Raw genomic sequence first — 27,639 nt, 5'->3', positions numbered from 1 at the left:
ACCAGCTCTTAAGGAAGTCTTTCAGACTTGGAGTTCTGAAAATTAACCTGAAATACGGTTTGACAGATAACTTTGAATTATTCTAACAATGTATGTTGTAAAATTAAAGTTTTTTTAAATTTACAATCAAGCCTGAACGCCAAACACTGTCGAATGCTTTTTCTATGTCTAGAAGAGCAAGACCAATAGAATAGCCTTCAGATTTGTTGGAACGGATCAAATTTGTTACACGTAAAAGTTGATGAGTGGTTGAATGTCCATGGCAGAATCCGAACTGTTCATTGGCGAAAATTTATTTTTCGTTGATCACCTTTCAAAATGACCTTCTCAAAAAGTTTACTGATGGAAGAAAGTAAACTGATTGAACGATAGCTAAGCTTCTAGCAGATTTCGAAATTCGTACAACCTTAGCATTTTTCCATTTATCAGGAACTGAAAACTTTTGTTAAATATTTCAACTGAGATTGATAAGCTACTTTCTGGAATTTTTCTTGATGAGGATGTAATAAATTTCATCATCGCCAGGGGCTTTCATATTTTTGATTTTTTGAATAATAGTTCTCACTTCTACCAAGTCAGTCTCCCAGGAAATTCGAAAACGCTCTCTTGATTGAGAATAATTTTGAAATCCTGAGTAACTTGATTTTTCATTGAACTAGCAAGTCTCAAATAAAAATTGTGCGTGCTTTTAAACTGCATAGCAAGTTTTTGAGCTTTTTCGCAATTAGTTAGAAATAATTTGTTTTCCTCCTTCAATGCCGGTATTTACTTTTGGGTTTTTTTTTTTCGAAATTTTAGATACTTTCCAAAGGGCTTAGAGCCAATGTCCAATTGAGAAATTCTATTTTCAATTTTTTTATTTTTGATAGTGAAATAGTTTTTTAGGCAACAAATTGCAAAATGATGATTTTTTCAGTTGTAAATTTATCCAACGAGGTTCGCCGAGTTGGATAAATACAACGAGTTCTGAAAAAAATCGAGTTTTGCAACGAGTTGCCTACAACATTTTTTGCTATTTCGAAAAATTCCATTTCAGCTGGATGAACTCTAAAAGCACAAACAAACATTTCAAGAGAACTCACATGGGCACACATCCATGCGTAGTGTCAATTCAGTATTTTTCAATCACGTAGGCTGTGATACAGTAGTCACGGTGCTCCCCTGACCGTTATTATCAGAAAAAAATCTCCATCAAATCTGTGCTCACCATTCGATTTATATAGCTAAGCTGCATGTCTAGGCAAAATTTTAAAAAAATCGTAGGGCCCGTTTTGAAGTTACGCCCTTTTGAATGTGTAAGTCCACTAATTCTAATATAATCTGAGATATTTAAACGAGTTTTTATTGGCCGTGATTATCAGAATAGATATAACATTAAAATTTTAATCAAAGTTGGTTTATATAGTTATTTGTAACTACTGAGAGTAGTTTTGAATGAGAGGATAGACGAAATTTGAAGTTACGTCCTTTTGGAAGCGTAACCATTGAAAACACTAATTTCCAATAGATTAATTAGGTATTCTTTTAGGCAGGCATTCCGTTAAGCATGTTCAAATGTTTTCAATGCAACATTGCACTTATATGTCACCAAAGTATTTCACAATTTATTATTTTTTCAAAGGCTCAAGCGCTGTAAGGCATTACGGAGCAATTTTCGTGTCATTATTATTCATAGAATATTGTTATGGCCCAACTAGCTACCTTGGGCCTTCCCTAACCGAGTGGTTAGAGTTCGCGACTACAAAATAAAGCCATGCTAGAGGTGATTGGGTTCAATTCCCGGTCGGTTCAGAATCTTTTCGTAATGAAAATTTTCTTGACTTCCCTGGGCATATAGTATGTTCGTACCTGCCACACGATATACGATGCAACAATGGCAACTCTGGCAAAGAAAGCTCTCAGGTAATAAATGTGGAAGTGCTCATTGAACACTAAGTAGAGAAGCAGGCTCTGCCCCAGTTGTAACGTAATGCCAATAAGAAGAAGCAGAAGCTACCGGCTATTGCGGCTGATTTTGTACGGCCCCAGAACAAAAACTTCAATTGCTGAGTAATGCACAATTGGCCAAACTATAGAACCAAAGACACATTAAAGACCTCCATGTCCCTAGCAGTTGCCCAAAATTTTATGGCTGATAAGGTAATCTAGAATGCCGTGAAAAGTGTACTGCGATCTGTCAAACTTAGGTACCTTTTGCACTACCGAGGGACCAAATGCAGTACTAGAAGTGGTACCCAATCTAAGGCCGAGTGTGACGGACCTAATAGAACTCTAGACCACTGTCAATAGTTTTGTCATCAGTTGTAGCATACATTACTACATTTATATTTTTCAAAAATCTACAATTTTACCATTGGGTTTCTCGGTCTTTTCGATTTCACAAACACGTAAGAGCTCTGTATAAATACAATAGTGAAAGAATTGTATAAATCAAACAGTCCATTCTCATGGTATGTTGTGAAACAAAGCCTCAGTACTTGAAATATGCTCAAGAAAAGTAAGAAACATTCGTTATTATTTGGTTTTATTGAATTTAAAATCATAACACTTTCAGAGCTTTATGTTATATGTCTCCTTGAAAATCAAACTCACTTGAGAAGATTCTATACCTTAACTCCGAATTTCATTAACCCGAGTGTCATCACTCTGAACGCACTATTACACTGAATGCTATTGTCCCGGATATATAATTACCTTGTATGACATTGTCCCGTGATAATGAAAGTCAAAGTAATGCCATTCTAGAAACTGGAACTTGCGAAGATGGTCTTCGGGTATTCGGGGTAATGGAATTCAAAGTCAAGGGGTATAATTTTGAAATGATATATAAAATATGATTATAACAGAGTTGTTCATGGATTTTACGTAAATTCCAGGTATGATTACCGGAAAATCGTAAATTGTTCTGTGGCCCTATCGATAACCTGCTGGACTATATACCAGAATATGGTTTCAATCCTACACAATCTAAAGATTTCCATGTATAATTTTGAACTCCATTAAACAAAATAATAACGGATGTTCTAAACTTTGCATTGTTTTCTTCCATATTGTATCGCTGCTTTCTACGTTGGTAATTTTATTTTATTCCATACACTGCTATCCATAATCGAAAACTTAACTCGTAAAGTATTCCTTGACGTATACTTCGCTTCGATATACCACAGGTAACAATAATTGCATGTAAAATAAACTGAATCGTGAGTACATGGGTTCACCAAGCTATCCAGAATATTGTGCTACAAGAACTAATTTGGTTACATGATGAAATTGGCTCCGTATTGCCTTAAAACACTTGAGCCTATGGAAAATCAGTTGATTGTGAAATACTGTGGCGGCATATAAGTGCAATGTGCCATTGAAAACATTTGAACATGCTCAAAGGTATAAGAATACCTAATTCATCTATTGGAAATGAGTGTTTTCAATGGTTACGCTTCCAAAAGGACGTAACTACAAATTTCGTCTATCTTATCATTCAAAACTCTCCCCAGAACTAACAAATAACCATATAATCCAACTTTGATTCAAATTTTAACATTATATCTATCCTGATAATCACGGCCAATGAAAACTCGTTTGAATATCTCGGATTTTTTTTTTATTTTTTATTTATTTATTTTTTTATTCTTCATGTTTATCGGACTTCATGGTCTACATAAACTTATAACGACTAACATACTAATAAAAGGACGAAAACTATTACACACCACATTACATCACATGTAAAAACAAAAAAAAAAAACAACTATAAACGTCAAATTAATCTCGAACGGTTGATTCTATTGGCGAAATGGCTGGACGGTTCGTCAAACTCGAACAGATCTTCCACTGTGCTGAACGTCCTAACACAAGCTGCAATCGGTTCGTTGTACCCAAACAGGGTCCTGTGGTATCTGTTTTCAAGCAGAGTTGTATTCCCCAGCATCCTACTCGGAATCCGAAAATTCACCATTGAACGCAGTTCGGGGGAATCTATTTCACCATTGATTAACTTTGCAATTAACAAGGCGTGCTGGATTTTCCGTCGACGTTGCAAAGTATCTATTCCAAGCAATTGACACCACTCCGGGTACGGTGGTAGATTGACTGGGTCTCGCCATGGTAAATTTCGTAGTGCCATGCGGACAAAACGTTTTTGCACCCGTTCAATCCTCAAACACCATGATACCTGATGCGGACACCATACAACTGAGGCATTTTCAAGAATCGGACGGACGAGCGAACAATACAATGCCTTAAGGCAATGCGGATCATCGAAATCTTTCGCTATTTTAAAGATGAATCCCAAACGTTGTGTGGCTTTGGAGATAACCATCGATCGTTGGCTGTCAAACGCAAGTTTTGTATCCAACTGGACACCTAAATCAAGAACTTCGGTTACTCTTGTCAGGACGACTCCGTCAATGTTATAGTCATACATAATAGGACGTTGGGTACGATGAAACGAGATTACATAACATTTTACAACACTGATGACGAGCTTGTTCTTGTTACACCATTCAACAAACAGTTGTAGACGATTTTGCAGACGCAAACAATCATCAACGGATCGTACCTCGATAAACAGTTTGAAATCGTCCGCATATACTAACTTGCAACCTTCATCAAAATGCAACGTAACGTCATTGAAAAACAGCGTGAATAGTAGTGGTCCCAAGTTACTCCCTTGTGGAACACCTGACTTATTCGAAAATGGCGACGACACGCTATTGTTCAGTTTCACTCGCAGATCTCTTCCAATAAGATAAGAGTTTAACCAGGATACTAGTTGCGACGAAAAACCGAGGCGAGATAACTTGCAGAGCAGGATTTCTTTAGAATAAGTGGACTTACACATTCAAAAGGGCCTAACTCCAAAACGGGCCCTACGATTTTTTTAAAATTTTTCCCAGACATGCAGCTTGGCTATAGAAATCGACTGGTGAGCACAGATTTGATGGAGATTTTTTTCTGATAATAACGGTCAGGGAAGCACCGTGGTAGTACCTACCCATGAATGTCACAAGTTTTCACGCTCCCATCGATATCAGGTAAGACAGCACAAGCAGTAGCTGACTACAAATGTTGGACTATTCGAATCCAAATCAGAATCGCTAGCCTGTGTGGGGTCGTCCATAAATCACTTGGTCAGAGGGAAGGTCTGGCCAATGATCACGGTCTATACAAATTTCATAAATTTGTGTATGGACAAATGACCACGAGGGGGAAGAGGGGTTGCCTGGAATTCCAAAAAACTGATCACGTGGTTAATGGACAGCCCCTGTCGGAATGAGATCGCACAACGGATCTAGAATCAGATGCAATTATGCTTATTCTGCGCTGCATGTGAGGCGAGACGAGTCGAATGAGGAACAATTGTCGACTCACTCCCATTGGATTAACATTAGTCGCCTCACATCACCCGAGGTGAGAACGACTCGTCTCGACTCTCACGCCGCGCAAATAAGCACAAATGGCATGAAGAGACTGGGTTGTTCGTTTGATGCCTACCAAAACAGTACTGAAAAGTGCTACTTTTCAGCACCAAAAAAGCACTTTTCAGAACTGTTTTTTTTTTCAGTAGGAAAAGTAGGCCGTTATATTGATCAATTTCTCAATGAAAAGTTGATTGATTTGCAACGGAATTGCAAAAAACGTTTTTTGATTTTTTCCTGCAAATCCTGCCATATAATTTTTAAAGCAGGATCGCGAGTGGTTCTCCTCACGTTCATAAAACGGATAAAGAGTTTAAGGTCATCGTCGATTCAACAATGGAACTTGTTAAAGTTTGAAGAGCATTGTCAATATCAAGTTTTGTTTGTAGAGAAATGTTAACATCAAGATAAGAGTCAATATATGTTTCGTATATATTCCAGTCGGCTCGAAAATAATTGAAAGTGGAGCTGATAGGATTGAGAATCGCTTCATGGGATATTTGAAACGTAACAGGGACATGATCAGAATCAAAATCAGCATGAGTAACTCATTGGCTACAAAGATGACTAGAGTCGGTTACGACCAAATCAATCGAAAATGGATTTCTAGAAGAGGAAAAACATGTAGGGCTATCAGGGTATTGAATTAAGAAATATCCTGAAGAGCACTCATCAAATAAAATTCTGCCATTGGAATTACTTTGGGAATTATTTCATGACCGATGTTTAGTATTAAAGTCACCAATGGCAAACAATTTTGACTTATTGCGAGTCAATTTACGCAAGTCAATTTGGAGCAAATTAACTTGCTGTCCAGAGCATTGAAAAGGTAAATAGGCAGCTATGAAAGTATATTTACAAAGCTGTGTTTCAACAGAAACACCTAAAGTTTCAAAAACTTGCAACTCCCTTACATGCCCCATTAAATCGATCATTACGATAAACAAAAAAGTTAGGATCTCTTTTGAGTTTGGACCTAGGTTTGAAATACGTTTTAGTAATAACTGCTATTGGCTGTAAGAAAATTAAACAGCTCGTCCTCTTTACCATTTAGAAAACAAGCATTCCAGAGTAAAATATTTAAATTATTATTTGGATCCATTAGAAAAACGTAATCCAACAACCATTTGATTAGTTAATTTTACACCAACTTTGACTGCTTCAGTCATAGTGGTGGCTTTGAACATTGCATCAATCATTAGATTCAATTGATCAGTTAGAAAATTAAAATCAGAGGATCTATGTCAAAAATTCAAAAAATGAACATCAATCATAAATAGCTTCCAGTTCCATTGCTGATTTTTTTAATCGCTTCGAAATTCACAAAGCTATGCATGGTCAAAGTTGCACTTCTGACTCTCTGAGGGGGTTCGAGTGTACAGGTGTTAACAAACAGTAAGCTTTGTTGAGATGCAGAAGTAAACACGGTCTCCAAATAGTAAAAGTTACACACACTGGTATTCCTTCCCCCAATCCCACCTTATTGCAAGGACGTGGCCGGCGCCGTTATTGTCCCTGTATAAATAGACCCACTGAATAATGTACACTGAAGAAGATTATGGCCAATCCCAGTCGAACTTCTAGTTGGTTCTTTGAGCATCTTCACCCACTTCGGTTAATCACGGAATAGCAACCATTGATATGTGTAGTCAGCCTCATCTAAGGTAAGCTAAGCTTATGCAGCCCACAGACGCTCAGACGGTTTGACCAACATTGACTCCGCCTCCAAGTTAGTCAAACCGACTTATGTTGGTACAACCGTTTGACCGACTGTCAAGCTTGGTTGCAGCAACACGATATTTCTTCGCATGTTTTTAGACTTGCCGAGAGTCTAGTGAATATATGATTGTTATTTTTTCGAATGCTGTGGCTGTGAGGAAGAATCTTTTCGCGATTTTCTGGAAATAATCGCAGTAAGGAAGAGAAGAACTTTCAACATTAAAGTACCGGAAGAAATAAATATTTAAGAGCAATTCTAGTTATAGTTCGTAGGAAATATTCCGGCAAAACTCAGAAATCATGACGGGTCTCTTTCGGGAAATATTCTGAGCAGTCATTGATATGGGAATGGCCAAGGATTTTTTATTTTTTCAAACATTCTATCCAGAATCTTCAATCGTTTCCTCTAGTTATTCTGCTTTGAAGTTTTTCCAGGAATCCATAAGCAATACTAAGGATTCCACCAAAAGCTCTTCCTGGGATTCTACCACGAATTTTATCAATAATTCCTTTAGAAATTTATCCACAGATTCAACCAGAAATTTCTCCGGGGAACATTCTTCAGGCATACCTTCAGTTGGATTTTTTCCAAGGATTCCTTTTAAATTCCTCTACAAATTATTGTGGATTTCAACCACTGATTCCTTCAAAGATCTTCCTAAAAATATTCCAAGGAATTTCTTCAGGGCTAACTCCAAGGCTGTCTTCTAGAATTCTTCCAGATTGTTATAACAATTTTTTCAAAGATTTCTTCAGAAATTTCTCTAGAAGTTAGTTCCAAGGATTCCATCACGCGTTACCCAGGAATCGCATTACGAATTCTTTCAGATACTTCTCAAGGGATTTCTCAAAAAAATCATCACCGGAAATTTCCCCAAGGATTTCACCAGGACTTTTTAAGGGCATGCTCTTAGGACTCCCCCTTCAAATTTCTCAAGGAATCAGAAAATCCACCAGGAATTTCTTCAGCGATTCTTTCTAGCAATTTTTCAACAGATTTCTCCAGGGATCTATACAAATACTTCCCGAGGGATTTCTCCAGTGGTTCATTCAATGCTACCTTCAAGAATTCCACCAAAAAATCCTCCAAAGATTAATTTAAGAATTCCTCCAGCGAAACTTCAAGCATTTCTATACAGATACTACCCACAATTTATCCAAGGATTCATAAAGTTTCTCCTGGGATTCCACCAACAATTCCTCCAAGAATTACATCAGAAAGCCTTCAAAGATTTCAAGAGAAATACTGCAAAAAAATTCATCAAAACTTGATCAGCAGGAATTCTTTTAGAGATTCCACTTGTAATTTTTTTGAGAGGATCCCACAGGTTATCCTTCGATATTTCGCTAGAGATAATCTTCAATAAATTCTTTTATAAACTCCACCAGTGTTTCCGTCAAAGATTCTTCCTTGTATCTCTGAAGGGACCCTACGAGGCATTCGTCCTGGGATTTCTGCAGGAATTACTTCAATAATCTAATATAAATTTCTCCGAGGATTCCTAAAGGAATTTATCCATCAATTCCATCCAGTATTTCTTGAAGGATTTTTTCCAAGAAATCTACCAGAAATTACCTTAGAAAATCTTTCAGAAACTCCTTCAAGGGTTGCTTTAAAAGGTCTTCCAGAAATATACTAATGAATCTCTCCAGGAAACTCTGTAGGAATTAATCTATTGATTTCTTTGGTGATACCTCCTAGAATTTCTAAAGATATATCTCCATGGATTTTTTTTTATAGAAATGAAAATAAAATTATTTAGGTCTACTTTAGGGATTCATCCCGAGGCATTTAGAGAAATGTGTTGTTTGAAACTCTGAGTAAATATCAGTTAACTCCCTGGAGGAATTTATGATAATCCTGAAGCACAATCCTAGTAACACCTTTGAAGTAGATGAAAAAATAGGTATTCTACTAAACAGCTCGAAGATTTATTATCACCTTTGAAGTATTTTATGGTTGAACTTCTTGCAAGACTCTGGTAGATTTTTCTGGTGGTAATTCTAACGAAACTCTGGTGATATTCCCAGTGTTAACGCTAGAAAAATTGCAGGTGATATAATTAGGGAAAATACTGTTGAAGTATCTGAAGGAATTACTAGTGGAATCTTTATGGAAAATTGTGGTCAAATCGCATAGGAAATTCGTTATTGGATAATTGGAGTTCATCTTGGTGGCATCCACGAAGGAATCCTGCTTTGAATCCCTGAAGGAATTCCTGTTTTTAATCCCAGGAGGAATTCCTGATGGAGTCACTGGATGATACACTGGTAAATTCCCAAAATACAGGTAAAACTATTATAATAAATTTCTGGTAATATCGCTGGAGGTTTCCCGAAAACCCCCAAGAATCCCTGAAGTTATTCCACGAGAAATTCCTTGAAAATCCGGAGAAATTCATTGAGGATTTCCAGGATTGATTCCTTAAGGAAATCCGGGAGGAGCCCCATGATAAATTCCGCGAGGAATCCTTTGAGAAATTCCGGAAGGAATCTCTTGAGAAATGCCGGTAATGGAATACTTATAAGATATTTCTGATAAAATCCATGGAGAAAATCCTGATAATCTTCGAGAATCGTTGGAGATTTTGCTGAAGGAATTCCTTGAGGATTGATTCCTTGAGAAATTTCGGGAGGTATCCGTTGACTTATTCCGGGAGGAATCCCTTAAGGGATCCAGGAGGACTACCTTGAAGAGTTCTTGGATGAATCTCTTGAAGTATTCTCTAGAAGTTCGGGTAATCTCCTAATAAGTTTCGAAAAGAATTCATAATAAATTAACCCAGAATAACCCTAGAGGGATTCCTGAAGGAACTTTTAGAAGAATTCCTGATAGAATCCCAGGACTGACTTCTGATGAAATCCCTAGTTGAGTTCCAGGTGCAATCCCTGAAAGAACAGCTGATCGAATCACTGGAGGAATACCAGATGGAATCCCTGAAGAGTTCCTGATGGAATCCCTAGACGAACATCTGAAGAAACCCCCAGAAGAATTCTTGATGAAATTCCTAGAGGAACTACCTAGAGGAAATTCCTGATGGAATCCCTGTAGTACAAATCCAGGTACAATCCATAGATGGATTTTTTGAATCACAGGAGAAACTGCTGATGGATTTATTTATTGGAGATATTTCTGGAGAAATTGGTTGAGGAATAATTAAAGAATCCTTGGTGAATTTGCTAAAGAAAACGGTTAGAGATAGTTGGAAACGATAGTGAAATATATAGAAACAACTCAAGAGCGTGCATTTGATAGATCTTTATGGCACCGACGCTGCGTAAATTCACGCATTTTGACTTTCCACCCATCTGCATCGGCAGTTCATGGGATGTCGAAGCTTCAATTTGACATGATGACGTCGGTGTTCGTGCAACATCCCTACAGACGGTACAATGGGTTCGTCGAACATTTGGCTCCGCCCATCGGTGGTGTGAGCAAAATCAAACTCGTTTGATTTTGGCCGACCGATTCGTCAACCGTCAAATTGGTTTCACAAACTGTCAAATTGGTTCGTCAAGCAGCGTCACACACGGTCAAACATAGCACCAACATGAGCATCAACCTGGGGGGCGGAGTCAATGTTGGTCAAACCGTCTGAGCGTCTGTGGGGTGCATTAGAATTACTTGATAATTGCGGAAAATGAGTCTTGTGCTCTTGAAAATTTGACGTGTTGCTTCTTTTTATAATCACCTTAAGCACATTAGGAAAGTTATTGCCAATAGTATTTTATTATTTATCCAGAAATTACCCTTCTTTTATATATAAATTCTTCTTTTGAGTTTCGCTATTGGAACAAATTTTTGCACTGAAGATTTTTATATATTTAGCACAAATTTACCCTTCTATTAATTGTTCTATTTTTTTCCTAAATATGATGTAACCATTATTATAGGTATGAAAACTGTTGATTTTAAATTTCAATAAATTTCTCCTTCTTTTATGCATAGGCTGTTCTTTGGAGCTATATTTTTAAAGTATTTTTGTATAGAATTGACAAAAGGGCGGCAATCGATAACATTGATCTGCTTAAATTATCAGCGAAAAGAGACATCGATTACTGCAGTTACTTTGATGGGTTGTGCTACCTTTCCCCGAATGTCGTTTCCCCAAATGCCATTTCCCGAATATCCCGTTTCCTAGACTAGCCCACTCCCCCTGAAAATTTTTAGCACCCATAATTGTCGTTACTATATACATTTCAGGGGGGGTGAACAAACTGACCATCTAATATGCACCCTTCTTTATTTAATTGGCAATTCTTTCGAGTTTTACCGTCTTCAGCATTTTTGCCAACATGTGTATAGACGAGAATGACCAACTACTGCCTTCTTTTGACTGTTTATCATTCTTTCTCGTCACCACTTTTCGGGGGAACCAGTCATTGACGCAATAATTTTTGGCGTCAATTCTTGTATTGGTTTAATTGTAAATTTTGCCTTCTTTAAAAAATATGCTGTTCTTTATGTTTATACTGTTATAATTTTTTTTATTTAGTAAAGCTAATTGTGAACCATTTTTATTATCAATTCTTGCCAGATGTGTTGTTAGAATAGTAATTATTTCGGAACCTGCCAATATTCAATATATACTTTTTTTGGGGCAAACGCGTGGTCTCCTTACGAGATATGCTGGAAAATATATTTTCTCGATAATAGACGGTGTTTTTGATATACACTTCCAAAATTAGAATTTATTTTGAACCATTGAAAAGTTTTGCCACAAATATTTTCTTTTGAAGATGTGTTGTTCATTTGAGCTGTGCTGTGAAAAGATTTTTTTTTTGCGTTAGAGTCTGAAACATTTTAAACGAAAAATAATCTGCTCTCGTATAAAGGCTATTTTTGCATTAAGTCGCATTAATAGATCTTTTGATTAGAGCTTTCGATATTTTGCAAAAAAAAAATCATTCTTTAATCAAGTAATTTTCAGCGAGTGTTACGTCCAAACTGGGACAGAGCTTGATATGCAGCGAAACATTCTTTGAGCGTTCCCTTGATGAATAACTGCGAACTTTCCTTGCCAATTTACTATTTTCAAATATGTATATCGCAACAAGCTCAAGGGTACTCTATGTTCTGAGATGTAGAGACCCGTCACGAATGTCACAACATTTTTTGAAATTCTTAGCTCGGATAATCTTTGAACGAACACCACGCTTGTTTAGAACCTACCAATTTTTTTTGCTGTGGGCTCGGTGGTGTTGATCTCGGTAAAAGCTTAAAAAATGCCGATATTTATTTCAAGTCAATCATTATGCCAAACGACCATTATGCCAAACGACCATTATGCCAAACGACTTTATGCCAAACGGCTTTATGTCAAACGACCTTATGCCAAACGACTTTATGCCAAACGGGGTACAATCTTTTATATCATTCGGCCTCATCAAATATTTATCGCAAAATATAATATCATAATCAATTATACGGCCAAAACTCTGCGGCAGATGGTTAAGTTTGTCTGTATAGAAATATCTCAGTAAATATGAAATTGCCCGTAGAGCAGTGAGCGAAGAAGAACGACCATTGCTATTCCGTGGAAGGATCTTGTTACGTCATTCATCCACGTAAACTTGACATGGACCGAAACTTTCTTCCCCTCCTAATGGTCCTAATTTTATCCCCATCATAAATAAGTCACTTGCTTCCCACAATCCGTTCGGAAATAAACCCCATCGACCCTTCCAATTTGGCGTCAAATAAATGTCAAACCAATTCCATCCGGTTCACAAGTTTCACATTATTAAACCACGTAAAACGGATAGATGTCCTGCCCAACCCAACAAAAATCAGCCTCTCAGTGCTGGATTGAAGAGGTGTTAGATTATCTTCCTAGGATTTGCTTTCAATCGTAACTCTCCGATAAAGGATTTCGTTTGAAAGTGGTAGGGAAACGAGGTGTAAAGTGCACCGTCGGATTAGAAAACGTCATAGCAAAACCACAAGCTAAAAGGAATTTGGCAATCTTGGGATTAAATGACATAGAGCAAAGGAGCCAGCTCAGAAATTATCCGCGAAATTTAAATTATATAACAAAATCCCTGGAACAGGGTGCCACGTTGAACTCCGCTGATTTGGAAATCGTTGACTCTGGTTTCATTTATTTTATATTTAATCCGTTTGCCATGATTGATTCAATAACTGTTTAATGTAATGTTGAGCTTGTTTTTACGATTTCCCCATAAACCCCAATTGATAAAGTTTTCAAAGATCTTCACAATTAAAATTAAGTTTTTTCAACAGGGGGACCCATATCACCCCGTCTTCTCTCTATTCGTAGGTGTTTCCAGGCCATTCTTCTTGTTCATTGCACGGCACATCACTCATCCATCCATTTGATGTTCGACGCGACGCGAGGATTACCGGAGATTGGATCGTTCGGTTTGTTTTCTATTTGTCACCAGCGGAGATACCAAAGGGGGGAAGATTTTCTTCCCAAGCCATCGGAGCTGCGAGGAATGCTTTACGTCTGTTTCCATTATCGCTGTAGTCAACAGTGACGTGGGATCTGGAAGAAAAGGATAAAAAGGGGAAAAAGTTGTCTTAGTTAAGCTACGAATAGAACTTCTGGGTGAGGAGAATTTTTGTGAGGTTGAATGATTGCGATAATATTGACAATGAAAGAAAAGGTTTATTATTATCTACAATCTTGAGTAAAATTTCTGTTTTCAACATAATCTTTTCTGAAAATCAGAACGGTGTAAGTTCCTATTTGTTTTTGTCATGTTGTGGCGAATCCCAAAATGAAATGGCAATATTCTTTCCAGATTTATAGGTATACAAATCCTTCTCTCATAAACTACTCCCATAAACGAAGCCTGATTTAAATATTTCATTATATCGTAACATGTACAAAAAATGTTTAATTTTAAATCATTAAGGGCCGATTTCTTCACCTTCGCTTAAGCCATAAACCACGTTTACCCATACGATTAAACCAGGTTTAAGACCTAAGCGGTGGTGAAGAAACCGCTTATAACTCATGAAATGCAAGGTTTTAATACAAATTGTGTATAAGATGGTTCTGTATGTTCTTCTCAATCATGCTGTTTTACCTTAACGCTCCTTCAGATTTTATAATAAGAGATCTTCCAAAAAATGGTGTATATCAATACGACACTGTACCATTAGTTTCCTCCAGAAAAAAACATCATGTGATTTCTAAAAACGAAACCCCACTCCTAACTCACCTCCGAACTGAGTAACTGGATTCGGATGAATATATGAAAGAATCAGTTTCGACTCGTCATCCTGTTGCTTCTAAATTGAAAATGTCATCAGCAGACTTTTTGGCAGCCACACCGACAAGAATCAGAAAATGGGAAAAAGGGCTTCGGTAGAATGGAATCCAGTCAAATTGTACAGCAAACACAGTTCTCATTTCATATTGTGTGGTTCTGCGGTTAATTTGGAAGGAAAATGCGAAATTTAAAATTAGGTCCTCTCGCTGGCTCGTGGTTGGTTTGGACAGATTTCAAATTAATTTAGTCGAAGAGCGAGCATCTAGAGAGCAAAAATGGCAATCATTGCTAGTGAAAGCGGTTAAGACTAATTAGCAACTCATTTAGCATATGATCGGAGTACACATGCTTGGCAGGAAAATTGCTATCTGATTTTTTTTTTGTGTTACGAAGTATTAGAAGGAACAATATCCATTTCAAAATCTGTTAAGATGGTTTTTGACATCATGATCCCCGATCAATTTACGTACAATCCTTCAACGATTATTCACGCAGACGTGCTGCTCGCAAAGCGATGGATTTCATCGAATAAAGTAGCAATGGCAGCCTTGCTTTATTGTGTCTTCACGTTCTCCATAGCCTAAAAAATCAAATTAATAAATTTAACACCTGTTCCTGCCGAAAGCAATTCTCGCCCTAAATTTCCACGCTCGTATTTCGCTGGGCGCAATATTGTTCCGGATCGGTATTTTCCATTTGCTTCCAATCATCGTCAACAGGCAGCCCAGGATTTGGGGTGTTGCCAGCAGTGTGTCAGTGTGGCAGTTTTGATGAAAAGGGAGGTTGCGGAAAAAGTGGGATAATAAAAACAATCCTCGACACATACTACCGTTGGGGACACGATTGCGGCTAGATGACCGTACGTAGAGATAGGCCTAGTAAAGCATGTGTGGATTATACAACGTAAGAAAAATAAAATTGTTGCTTGTTTAAAGGATCAAATCATGGTGTTTACAGGGGAAAATCTTCTATCAATCCCTCTACCGGCAGCTTCATTTTTCACCACTAAAAATATTCAAATTGCGATAACTTTTTTGTTTCTCGATATTTTTGCACCATTTTTTCACAAGCCCTCAAAAAACTCTTCTAGTTTAAGAATATGTGTTAATATTGATAATTGGCCATCTGGATCCGGAGATATTCTAGAATTTCTTGGGGGACCGACGTAGCTACGTGCCACGTAAGTATCTCAGGTTACAGAATATTTATCGTGGATATTCATTCTTCGGAACAATACATTAATGTGAGTGTGTTGTGAAAAAATCAAGCAATTTGGTGCAGCCGTCTTTGAGTAATGAGCATTTATGTTTCTGGTACCATGATGAACAAATAAAGATCTAGAAATCTCTTAAAACCTCGTACCGTAATTTTAATATTTCTCCATGAATACTAAACCGATTTGTATGATTTTTTCAGAGTAGCTCCTTATTACCTGGCAATTTAAAGTACACATTTTATTTTTTTTATGAATTGACCGAAAATAAAATGGCCGCCATCGACATTTTATATGGAGAATGTCGGTCCCCCAAGGATCAATGGAATATCTTCTAAACTAGATTGACACGGATTCTTAAACAAGAAGAGTTTTTTTTTCGGGATCTTGTGAAAAAATGGCGCAAAATATCAATATATAAACAGAAAAGTTATCGCGATTTGAATATTTTTCAGCACTGAAAAATGAAGCTGCTGGTAGAGGAGTTGAAATGTGTTCAATTCACATTTTCATACATGTTTGACACACACCATAAAAGCTCTGATATTTGAATAAAATTTTGGTTTAACAATGACGAAATAAATGAGTAAAAATTTAGCACATACTTGACGCTTCCTTACTTAGCAACATATCACTCTTATTGTTCAAAATGTTTCTTCGTATACATTCTGTTTCAACTATTCAAGACTTTTGGAAGAGGTTTCGAAGTAATTTGTGCTAGTTTACCGAAGCTGTTTATCAAAATCAGTTCAGTTGTTATTTTATATGATCAATATAAGTGCTCCTAAAGGTTATTCTATTAATTTTGAATAATTTAGGGGAATCAATATCTGTGTTTTTATTTTTTTTGACGTTGGATAACGTCTTACGGCAACATACTGGGGTACAATTTTGAAAAACGAAAAATCGCTCGCGTCACGAAAAGTGGTTAGATTTTGACTGTTAATAACTTACTAACGCCCGGATAGTTTTTCAAAATTCTTGCACCAATCGATTGGAAATCTTTCTACGAATCTACTCCAACAATGAAAACTATTGATTCACATGACTAAACTATTGAAAAATTGGGAAATATCAAAGCATGTCTTATTTTTCATAGAAAAGCACATTTTTCTTGTGTATTCCTGACACAGACATCATTGCGCGATATCTTAGCCACTTTCGTCATTCAAAGGGAAACGCCCCTTTCAGTCTTGGCGCGGTAAATGGCTGGGCATGGCGTACCATTGGTACCTCGCGTACCTGCAGGAATAAAATAGACCCCTTTGTGCGGTCCTTAGCCTCTTGCCCAGCAACTCCTATCCCTACCTCCTCGTGGTACTGGCCGGGGTACGAGTAACCTTGGGGAAGATCGGGTAACCAACCCCCGGTGGGAACTTTGGTCGTATGCTGACAGGGAAGGGGGGGTTTGCTTTTGCAAACCTGGAGCGTCTGTACTCCACGTTAGGAGCGGCTCACAACAGCGTCTGTTTCCCATGTCAGGGGCGGCTGATCATCGTCCGAGTGCCAGAGAAGGACTCTAAGCTAAACTGCGCACTATGGCCCTCCGAACATTTAGGGGGAATGGTCCTCCGGAAATCTAGGGGGTTGGTGTCAGGCCCTGCGAGCCAGCCGTAAAAACACATCAGCACAGGAACGTCAACGAGAGAATACGGACCGGAACAATCGGCAAAGACCACAGCGACGAAAATGGACTAGCGATTGGAAACTCGGTACGTGGAACTGCAAATCTCTCAACTTCATTGGAAGTACTCGCATACTCTCCGATGTACTGAAGACCCGCGATTTCGACATCGTAGCGCTGCAGGAGGTGTGCTGGACAGGAGCATTGGTGCGAACGTTTAGAGGTAATCATACCATCTACCAGAGCTGCGGCAACACACGCGAGCTGGGAACAGCTTTTATAGTGATGGGTGATATGCAAAGGCGCGTGATCGGGTGGTGGCCGATCAATGAACGAATGTGCAAGTTAAGAATCAAAGGCCGATTCTTTAATTTCAGCATAATCAACGTGCATAGCCCACACTCCGGAAGCACTGATGATGACAAGGACGCATTTTACGCGCAGCTCGAACGCGAGTACGACCGCTGCCCAAGCCACGACGTCAAGATCATCATAGGAGATTTGAATGCTCAGGTTGGCCAGGAGGAGGAGTTCAGACCGACGATTGGAAAGTTCAGCGCCCACCGGCTGACGAACGAGAACGGCCTACGACTGATAGATTTTGCCGCCTCCAAGAACATGGCCATTCGTAGCACCTATTTCCAGCACAGCCTCCCGTATCGGTACACCTGGAGATCACCTCAGCAGACAGAATCGCAAATCGACCACGTTTTGATCGATGGACGGCACTTCTCCGACATAACCGACGTCAGAACCTATCGTGGCGCCAACATTGACTCCGACCACTACCTGGTGATGGTGAAACTGCGCCCAAAACTATCCGTCATCAACAATGTACGGTACCGACGCCCGCCCCGGTACAATCTCGAGCGGCTGAAACAACCGGATGTCGCCAATGCGTACGCGCAGCATCTTGAGGCAGCGTTGCCGGATGAGGGCGAGCTCGATAGGGCCCCTCTTGAGGACTGCTGGAGGACAGTCAAAGCAGCCATTAACGACGCTGCCGAAAGCGTTGTCGGATATGTGGAACGGAGCTCAAGAAACGATTGGTTCGACGAGGAGTGCCAAGAGGTTTTAGAGGAGAAGAATGCAGCGCGGGCTGCAATGCTGCAGCATGGTACGCGGCAAAACGTGGAACGATACAGACTGAAGCGGAAACAGCAAACCCGCCTATTCCGGGACAAAAAGCGCCGCCTGGAAGAGGTGGAATGCCAAGAGATGGAGTTGCTGTACCGTTCTCAAGAAACGCGGAAGTTCTATCAGAAGCTCAACACATCCCGCAAAGGCTTCGTGCCGCGAGCTGAGATGTGCCGGGATAAGGATGGGAGCATCTTGACGGACGGACGCGAGGTGATCGAAAGGTGGAAGCAGCACTACGATGAACACCTGAATGGCGCAGAGAACACAGGCACAGAAGGTCAGGACAGCGAAGGCGATGGCTACGTCAGCACAGCGGATAGCGGAAATCAACCAGCTCCCACGATGGGAGAAGTTAAGGATGCCATTCAACAGCTCAAGAACAACAAAGCCGCTGGCAAGGATGGTATCGGAGCCGAACTCATCAAGATGGGCCCGGACAGGTTGGCCGCTTGTCTGCATCGGCTGATAGTCAGAATCTGGGAAACGGAACAGCTACCGGAGGAGTGGAAGCAAGGCGTTATATGCCCTATCTACAAAAAGGGCGACAAACTGGAGTGTGAAAATTATCGTGCAATCACCATCCTAAACGCCGCCTTTAAAGTGCTATCCCAGATTCTCTTCCGTCGTCTATCACCTATAGCAAACGAGTTCGTGGGAAGTTATCAAGCAGGTTTCATCTACGGCCGCTCGACAACGGACCAGATCTTTTCCGTGCGGCAAATCCTCCAGAAATGCCGTGAGTACCAGGTCCCTACGCACCATTTGTTCATCGATTTCAAGGCGGCATACGATAGTATCGACCGCATAGAGCTATGGAAAATCATGGACGAGAACAGCTTTCCCGGGAAGCTCACAAGATTGATCAGAGCAACGATGGACGGTGTGCAAAACTGCGTGAAGATCTCGGGCGAACACTCCAGTTCGTTCGAGTCTCGGCGGGGACTACGACAGGGCGACGGACTTTCGTGCCTGTTGTTCAATATTGCGCTTGAAGGTGTCATGCGGAGAGCCGGACTTAACAGTCGAGGCACGATTTTCACGAGATCCGGACAATTTGTTTGCTTCGCGGACGACATGGATATTATTGGGAGAAAATTTGAAACGGTGGCAGATTTGTTCACCCGCCTGAAACGCGAAGCAACAAGAGTCGGGCTAATGGTGAATGCGTCGAAAACAAAGTACATGCTGGTTGGCGGAACTGAGCGCGACAGGACCCGCCTAGGAAGCAGTGTTACGATTGACGGGGATACCTTCGAGGTGGTGGACGAGTTCGTCTACCTCGGATCCTTGTTGACGGCTGACAACAATGTTAGTCGGGAAATACGAAGGCGCATCATCAGCGGAAGTCGTGCCTACTATGGGCTCCAGAAGAAACTGCGGTCAAGAAAGATTCACCCCCGCACCAAATGCACGATGTACAAAACGCTCATAAGACCGGTAGTCCTCTATGGGCATGAGGCGTGGACTATGCTCGAGGAGGACTTGCAAGCTCTTGGGGTTTTCGAACGCCGAGTGCTAAGGACGATCTTCGGCGGCGTGCAGGAGAACGGCGTGTGGCGGCGAAGGATGAACCACGAGCTCGCTCAACTCTACGGCGAACCCAGTATCGTGAAGGTAGCTAAAGCTGGAAGGATACGCTGGGCAGGGCATGTTGCAAGAATGCCGGACAACAACCTTGGAAAGATGGTGTTCGCCACGAATCCGGTCGGAACAAGAAGGCGTGGGGCGCAGCGAGCTAGGTGGATTGATCAGGTACACCAGGACCTGGAGAGCGTGGGTCACAGTCGAGGATGGAGAGAAGCGGCCATGAACCGAGGGAATTGGCGAAATATTGTTGGCGAGGCTTTATCAAGATAATTGATGTAAAGCCAAATAAGTAAGTAAACCCTTTCAGTCTTCTTCTTACTTCTCTTTATTATCTCGTGTTCAGTCGAAGCCAACCAAACTCGACTTCACGCGCGCATCAGTCAATCGTTGACCAGCAACCGGAGAAGGACTCATATCGGAATAAATTTTACATGTTCGTCGCTGCTGCTGCTGCTGTTTATTCCCAAGCTAAAAGCTGCGGGTTCCGTGTAATCGCTCATTATGGCCCTTGGCATCCAGCTATCCCATCGAATTCGTGGAGAATGCGTCCAGAAACCTTGATAATTACCGTCGGAGGAGTGAGCAAATCATCGAATATAAGGATGGACAAGAAAGCACAAAATTACCGACCGCATTTTAATTTAATCGTCTTCGGTGATCTTTTGGTGTGTTTCTGTCTAACAATGAAATGAGAACCCAGTTTGATCGACGGTGACTACCACCAATCGTCCTTTTCAGGACGACAATTTCATTTTAAAAGAGTTGTGAGAATTTTCCACCGTGAAGAGCGACATTACTGATGATTGGATGTGATTGATTCAGATTTTGGTCAGTCATTTGCACGCAACCATAAATGGGAAAAAAAAATTTCCCATTGTGCGCGCGCGAGGCAATCGTCGACAGTGTGTGCATGAGTCGGATAAATTGCGAACGGCACTTGAATGAAGAATCCCTCCTGGTTTTTTTTCGCATTTAGACATGATCGCATAATACTGTTTTCGCCGTCGCTACCTACATGATACTAGAGCGATCAGTATCAACTCGTCAAACACAGAGCTAAAACTAATCAGCAACAGCTTTGTTGACGTTTCGATTTGGTAAGACGTTGTCGATCGAATGGAAATACGCACACAGAAAAGACTGCGAAAATGCTACCGCCGCCCGACCCGAACGAGGGGAACCTATGTTAAACTTTGTTTGCCATTTATCTCCGTTGAAAACTAATCATCCGAAACTATAATTGATACCTAAATAAATTATTTAATCAATTGTGGCCCTGAAAAGGGCAGTTGTTTGAAATTGTGCAGCAATGCAATTTAAGCACGTTCGCCACGGTGGATCATGCGTGGACCTTCAAGCGGAATATTTATTTGTTGAGCAAAAGTTACCGCTCATACTTCTTCTTCCATCGACCGGTTGAAGAGTTAATCGAACCAAGAAATCTTTCATAAGTTCGTGACGGTCTCAAGCCAGGAAATAGAAGATGCTAATGTTATCCAAAGTCACTTTGGCGGTCGTATCTCGGAAACAACCTCTTACTTTTTATTTTCGTTTAGATTGTTCTGTATAAAAAGATTTATTTTGACCAGTTTCTAATTCACTGGTTTTTCGGTAAAACTGTTAAAAAGTCATTTAAACCTTCGAACAGTACAACTGAACAGGCTTGGATTAAAGATTCCCCTAAATTATCACATACAACATAAAAGCGTGATTCAAAAGTTTTGAATAGCTTAAACAACATGTTTGTGATGGAGAACCTTAAACAAGTGAAAGTGAATATTACTAAGTGAAATGAGTTTTTTTTATGACATAACCTTTCAAGAATCATTTGCTTCGTCTTTGTAACAACCAAAGTTATATTAAAATAAGAAAACTTTTTCGGTGTGCATTAGAAATATCATAAAAAAAAAATATGAAGCCTACACACATTTAAATTAAAGATTTAAATCGATTTTTGTCGATTTCCGTGATTGAAAGCAAATTGGCTCTCAGTTGTTCAGTAAAAAATGAGAATTATTTCAATACCTTTCTGTAATTAAATTTATTCTACTACTACTTAGTATTAAGTTCTCACTAGGACAGAGCCTGCCACTCAGCTATTTCTTGTGGCAGGTACGATGTTACTCTTTGCCCATTACGAAAAGTTCCTGGACCATCGGAAGTCAAACCCAGACACCTTCAGCATGGCTTTGTTTTGTAGCCGCGGACTCTAAGCTCGGCTAAAGATGGCCCCTGTAAAAAAAAGTAGAGCGTAAATGTTTTACTCTTCAAGAGAATTGCGGCTCCCCCAAATCAACGCGTTTTATTCAGTGCCAGAGACAAACAATCACCGTGATTTCGCTGATGTTTCGTTGCATGCACAGTTTTATGAGGGTGCCCCCCCTCTTTTTGTAGTCCTGGCCTAACGAGTAGTTCGAACTGGAGGGTAGACAATGCCTACACTCACAGCGACCACCTGGCGGTTCGCTACAGTATCGACTACAACGACAGCAGGCAGCGAGGAAAGGAAGCGGCTAGGTCAAGGCCAAGCCATCGTAGGTGAAAGACATCGTACTTCAATGACGAAGTACTTAGAGAGGCGCTCCGCCGTAAGCGTAACCTACTCGGCCTAAGCGGGGACGAACTGCTCTCGCGTGCATGCGATGCGACCATGCCTAGGCAAGTCCACCCTAGCAATAGGAGAACCACCGACGTACTGGTAGAGCAATCTCCAGAGATGCTGGAGAGGATCATCGAGGGGCTCTTTCCGCGCCACAACCCTAGCCCTTGGCCTCTGTTCGTAGGACAGCCGGGGATTGGGGCTGGCGATGAGGAGAGGGTAACCGATGAGGAACTTGTAGGGATTGCAAAATCCCTAAGCATGGGGAAGGCACCAGGTCCGGACGGAGTTCCAAACCTGGCCCTCAAAATCGCAATCTTGGAGGCTCCCGGGATGTTCAGATCTGCTATGCAGATATGCCTGGACGAGGGAGTATTTCCAGATGTGTGGAAGAGGCAGAGCCTGGTACTATTGCCAAAGGCGGGGAAACCACCCGGTGACCCGTCGGCGTATAGACCAATATGCTTGATCGACACGGCGGGGAAGGTGCTCGAGAAGATCATCCTCAACAGACTGTTGAGGTACACAGAGGGTGTAAATGGTCTTTAAAGCAACCAGTTCGGCTTCCGGAAAGGGAAGTCCACCGTAAACGCTATTCTGACGGTTAAAAAAACCGCTGATTTAGCACTCCAGCGTAAGAGGAGGGGAATTCGCTACTGCGCAGTAGTGACTCTGGATGTGAGGAACGCATTTAATAGTGCCAGTTGGGCGGCTATTGCTGATGCGCTCCTGCGGCTGGGGATACCCGAGTACCTGTACAAGATTCTCGGAAGTTACTTCCAGAATCGGGTATTAGTCTATGACACAGAGGTGGGTTGGAAGTGCTTTCACATAACCTCAGGAGTCCCGCAAGGTTCCATCCTGGGTCCGGTGTTATGGAATGTCATGTACGACGAGGTGTTGAGATTAAAATTCCCGGCGGGTGTGGTCATCGTTGGCTTTGCCGACGACATTACGCTGGATGTGTACGGTAAACCGATCGAAGAAGTGAAATTGACTGCAGCCCACTCGATCGCAATTGTGGAGGAGTGGATGAGCTCCAGGAAACTGGAATTGGCTCACCACAAAACTGAGGCTGTTGTTGTCAACAACCGAAAGTCGGTGCAGCAAGCGGTGATCAGTGTAGGCGACTGCACGATCACTTCGAAGCGCTCCGTCAAACACTTGGGGATGATGATCGACGATAAGCTTACCTCCGGTAGCCACGTTGATTATGCCTGCAAAAGAGCCTCCACAGCTATTGTGGCACTGTCCCGGATGATGTCCAATAGCTCTGCGGTGTACGCCAGTAAGCGTAAGCTTCTGGCCAGTGTCGCCTCGTCTATACTGAGGTATGGTGGCCCGGCTTGGGGCACGACTTTGAGTATCAACAGCTACCGTAGCAAGCTGGAGAGTACATATAGGCTAATATGCCTGAGGGTTGCGAGCGCGTACCGTACCGTATCACACGATGCACTCTGCGTCATCACCGGTATGGTGCCTATTGTTATCCTTATCATGGAAGACATAGAGTGCTTCGAAAGGCGCGACACAAGAGACATACGCAGGACTGCCAGACTGGCCTCTATGGCCAAATGACAGCGTGCGTGGGACAGTTCCACCAAGGGAGTGTGGACCCACAGGTTGATTCCGAGGGTAGATATCTGGGTCAATAGGCGCCATGGGAAACAAACATTCCACCTGACACAGGTCCTTTCGGGTCATGGTTGCTTTAGACAGTATCTACACCATTTCGGTCAAGCGGGTTCTTCCGAATGTCCAATTCGTGCAGGTTTAGAGGAAACGGCGGAACACGTTTTGTTCGTGTGCCCGCGTTTCCGCACAATGCGTGACCGCATGTTTGCCACATGCGGTGAGGACACGACTCCTGATAATCTGGTTCAGAGGATGTGTGAAGAGAAGCTTGGCTGGAATACCGTTTCATCGGCTATCACCTACATAGTCCTGAAACTACAAAGGAGGTGGCGAGTGGACTCGAGGAGTGGTTAGTGCAGACGCTAAGCAACAGGTGGTCCAAGGGTTTGCAGTCGGCTACATAGGTCGTACCGGTGCCCTACGGTCGAAATCGACCCTTACAGCGATTAAGTGGGGAGAACATCGTGGTAGCGTTGCTGTCGTGGCGCCGGCCTACTGGGTTGGATACGAGCCTCTGGTTGTTCGGGGCAGGAGGAGGCCCCTTCGTCAGCAATCCCAGCTGGTGCTAGCTGATAGGGCCTGAGCCTTCAGTAGGTCAAATTGCGGAGTCCGCAGTATCAGTTCTTTAAACCTGCGGAGCAGCTGCGCGCGGGCATTGTGGTTGACCCTGCTCGCCCTCAGCGGACAATGGGAGGTAAGGACCAACTGGGAAGCTGGCAAAGCACCAGCATGCTACCTTGGTGGACCCCCCTAAGCGTGTCATCGATGTTCGTTGCTGCATGGCTACGCAACTAACCTGGAGGTTGCGATGTGCAATAGCCCCTCTCCGAAGCAATGCCTTTTTGGTGGTCCTGGAGAGACGAAGGGTTTGGCGGCAATGGGAATGGTTTAGTGGGTCGGGGGTGTAGTCCTGTTTACTGCTTGCATGGAGTAAATGGCCCCCAACCTTACACTCCTGGACCTTGGTCTGGGGTCTGTTGAGCAGATTATCCCCCCATTGATAAGAAAAAAAGGCTCTTATAACCCTTTCCCAAATGCTTTTTTGATCAAGCAGTGCTCCGCAGTTGCGGAGTAAATGCTCAGCAGTTTTGTTTTCAGCTTGACAAAAACGACACTCAGAGGATTGTATTTTTCCTATCTCTTTAAGATGATAGCTACTTGGGCAGTGACCGGTCATCAGGTCAGTTATTACAGTTATAAGATTTCCTTTATTAAAATTCAGTATAGCCCGGGCTTTAGCTAGACTGGGTTTTATGGATCTTTTCGCTTGCTTCGATGTATCCGTGGCGTTCCAATTGGATTCTACCATGGACATTTCCCAATTTTTCAGTTTAATCCTGAGAGTGCACTCAGGAGCACCACAGAACGGTTAAGGGCCGACAAGGCTCGAAGCTGCACTTGCTAGATCGCCGGCGATTTCATTCCCATCAATTCCACAATGGTCGGGCATCCAGTACAATGTAACTTCGTTCCTACTGGCCAATTGTTTCAGGGAAAGAATGCATTCCCACCCTAATTTTTATCTACATGTTGAATGCTGCTTGACTTTCCGAGAAAATACAGATCTTTGCAAACCTATAGTTTTTTTTTGAGACAAACATTTGTACAGTCATTGATGGCTTGTATTTTAGCTTGGAATACAGTGGGACTGTGCCCCATAGCGATTACCTTGCTGATACCAGGGCCGAAAACTCCAGCTTCAGTATTGTCGTCCATCTTTGAGCCGTCGGTATAAAACACAATAGAACCTGGACGTAAACTTGGCCCACCAGAATCCCAAATATAGCGGCATGGTTTAACCACTTTAAAGGGAACATCATAGCTGGTCTTCGTTGTCATCCAAACTTCTATTGCTAGCGTGACATAATTTGTGTACCATCCCTTACAGATTTCTGTTAAATTTAATGTGAACTGTATAATTCGGTAGTCTAAATTAGGTAAATTTTAACTGTTTTGTACACTAGATTCTGTAAAATGCAAAAGCAATATACCCGGTTAACACAAACTCGTATACGAGACCGCACAAGAGTATAAAACTGGAGGCAGTAAAAGTACCGGCGCTTTTTACTGCATGCAAAATGTAAGTAATTCGACTCCACATCTGTATTCTTACACTTTTTATAGGATCATGTGTAAAATGAGCTTTGTATTATCATCACCCTGGAAAAAAAATATCGATATTTTGGTGCTCAACGCAAATAAAATGCTCCGCAGTGTTATTGTATTCCTTCTAAGAATAATTCAACACCAATGGAAAAACTACGCTCTACTAATTATGCCTTCAAGCCATATGGTCGGTAATCGATCCAGTACGGTGCCCTGCTTCGTTATACATGCATCAGGCACCACTCAACCATAACTTTCCAAGTGAGAAAAACAGTACGGTCGTCCAAACAAATATTTACCTCGCGTGCAGTAAAATCGTTACGAGCATTGGACATAAAAAGTGAAATAAATGCACGCCCGACTCGGTTGGAAAAAAAAAGGTGCTCTGCTTCTTTTGCCGGTTGTCCCGATTTCCTGGCGAAGCACCTTTTTATGGTGTGCACTGGTTTCAGGCTCTGGTACAATGCTGGTCAAGGAATGAGCTCCATTCGGCACATTAGGAAAGTCTGCCCTTTGGCAACACATTTTGGAGCTGTTCTAGCTTCGCAGTCATTTGCTTCGTATCATATTACACGTTGCAGAGGCATATAAGTATAGTAGTAGTTAAGCAATATGAAATGTGTCTGTCTATGCAGTCAATATTTATGCACAATAGCTCACTACAATTGATCATAATTGTCTTAATAACGGATTGGACTGTGATAATTATAGGGGAAATCAGGGTAAAACCGACACTGTGGGTAGGCTCGACACCCTTTGATTTTTCATGTTTTGAGCAGATTTTCGTGTGATTTTCCATTCGCTCTATCTAAACTTGTGTAATGTTTGTGTTCATAAAACATGAAGGAGAATTTATTTTTTTGGTTTTTCGACAGCTGAAAACGCTATTGAAAAATAATTGCCCACTTAGGGTAAGATCGACACTTCCATTTGGGTAAAATCGAAACCTTTCTTTGCTTCATAATCTAACTTCAGAAAATCTTTCTGAACTATTTATGTAGTTTATGTGAGTCTTTATTTTCGAATTCCAGTAAAGTTTACGAATAGCGAACTTGTTAAGATGTAAAATTTGGCACTATATGACTTGCCACAAGCTATCATTTAGTATTAAAAACATTATTTCTATGTTATCACGATTCAACTTATTTCATGAAGCTTGAAGAAATAGTTCTCATTTAAAATTAAAGAATTGATAGAAATTGAAATATTTTCACATAAATTCATTTTATTGTTCATTTACAAACCATGAGGTTTGACAATTTTTATTATCTTAAAATAATTACACTTTTCTGTTTTGTTAAAATAAAACACTCATTATGTTCACAACCAATCATTCGCTACAACTTCATCTAGTAAG

The 27,639-nt window shown here is 41.0% G+C and overlaps 1 protein-coding gene across 5 annotated transcripts in view; it reads right to left on the bottom strand.

The window, feature by feature from the left end:
• LOC5566742 (Down syndrome cell adhesion molecule) overlaps positions 1-27,639 on the bottom strand; it is a 146,303-nt gene that overhangs the window by 69,295 nt on the left and 49,369 nt on the right. For 2 of the 5 annotated variants that reach the window (XM_021851196.1, XM_021851199.1), the window contains exon 1: positions 13,501-13,723. The exons of the other annotated variants lie outside the window; for them this stretch is intronic. The gene's annotated coding sequence lies outside the window, so the exon portion shown is untranslated. Of the gene's footprint in view, positions 1-13,500; positions 13,724-27,639 lie in introns of those variants that run through there. 5 annotated transcript variants of the gene reach the window in all.

This window comes from Aedes aegypti, chromosome 3, assembly GCF_002204515.2.
Source record: "Aedes aegypti strain LVP_AGWG chromosome 3, AaegL5.0 Primary Assembly, whole genome shotgun sequence".
NCBI lineage: Eukaryota > Metazoa > Arthropoda > Insecta > Diptera > Culicidae > Aedes > Aedes aegypti.
The sequence above is the reverse complement of the archived record's forward strand: the minus strand, read 5'-3'. Positions and strand labels throughout refer to the sequence as shown.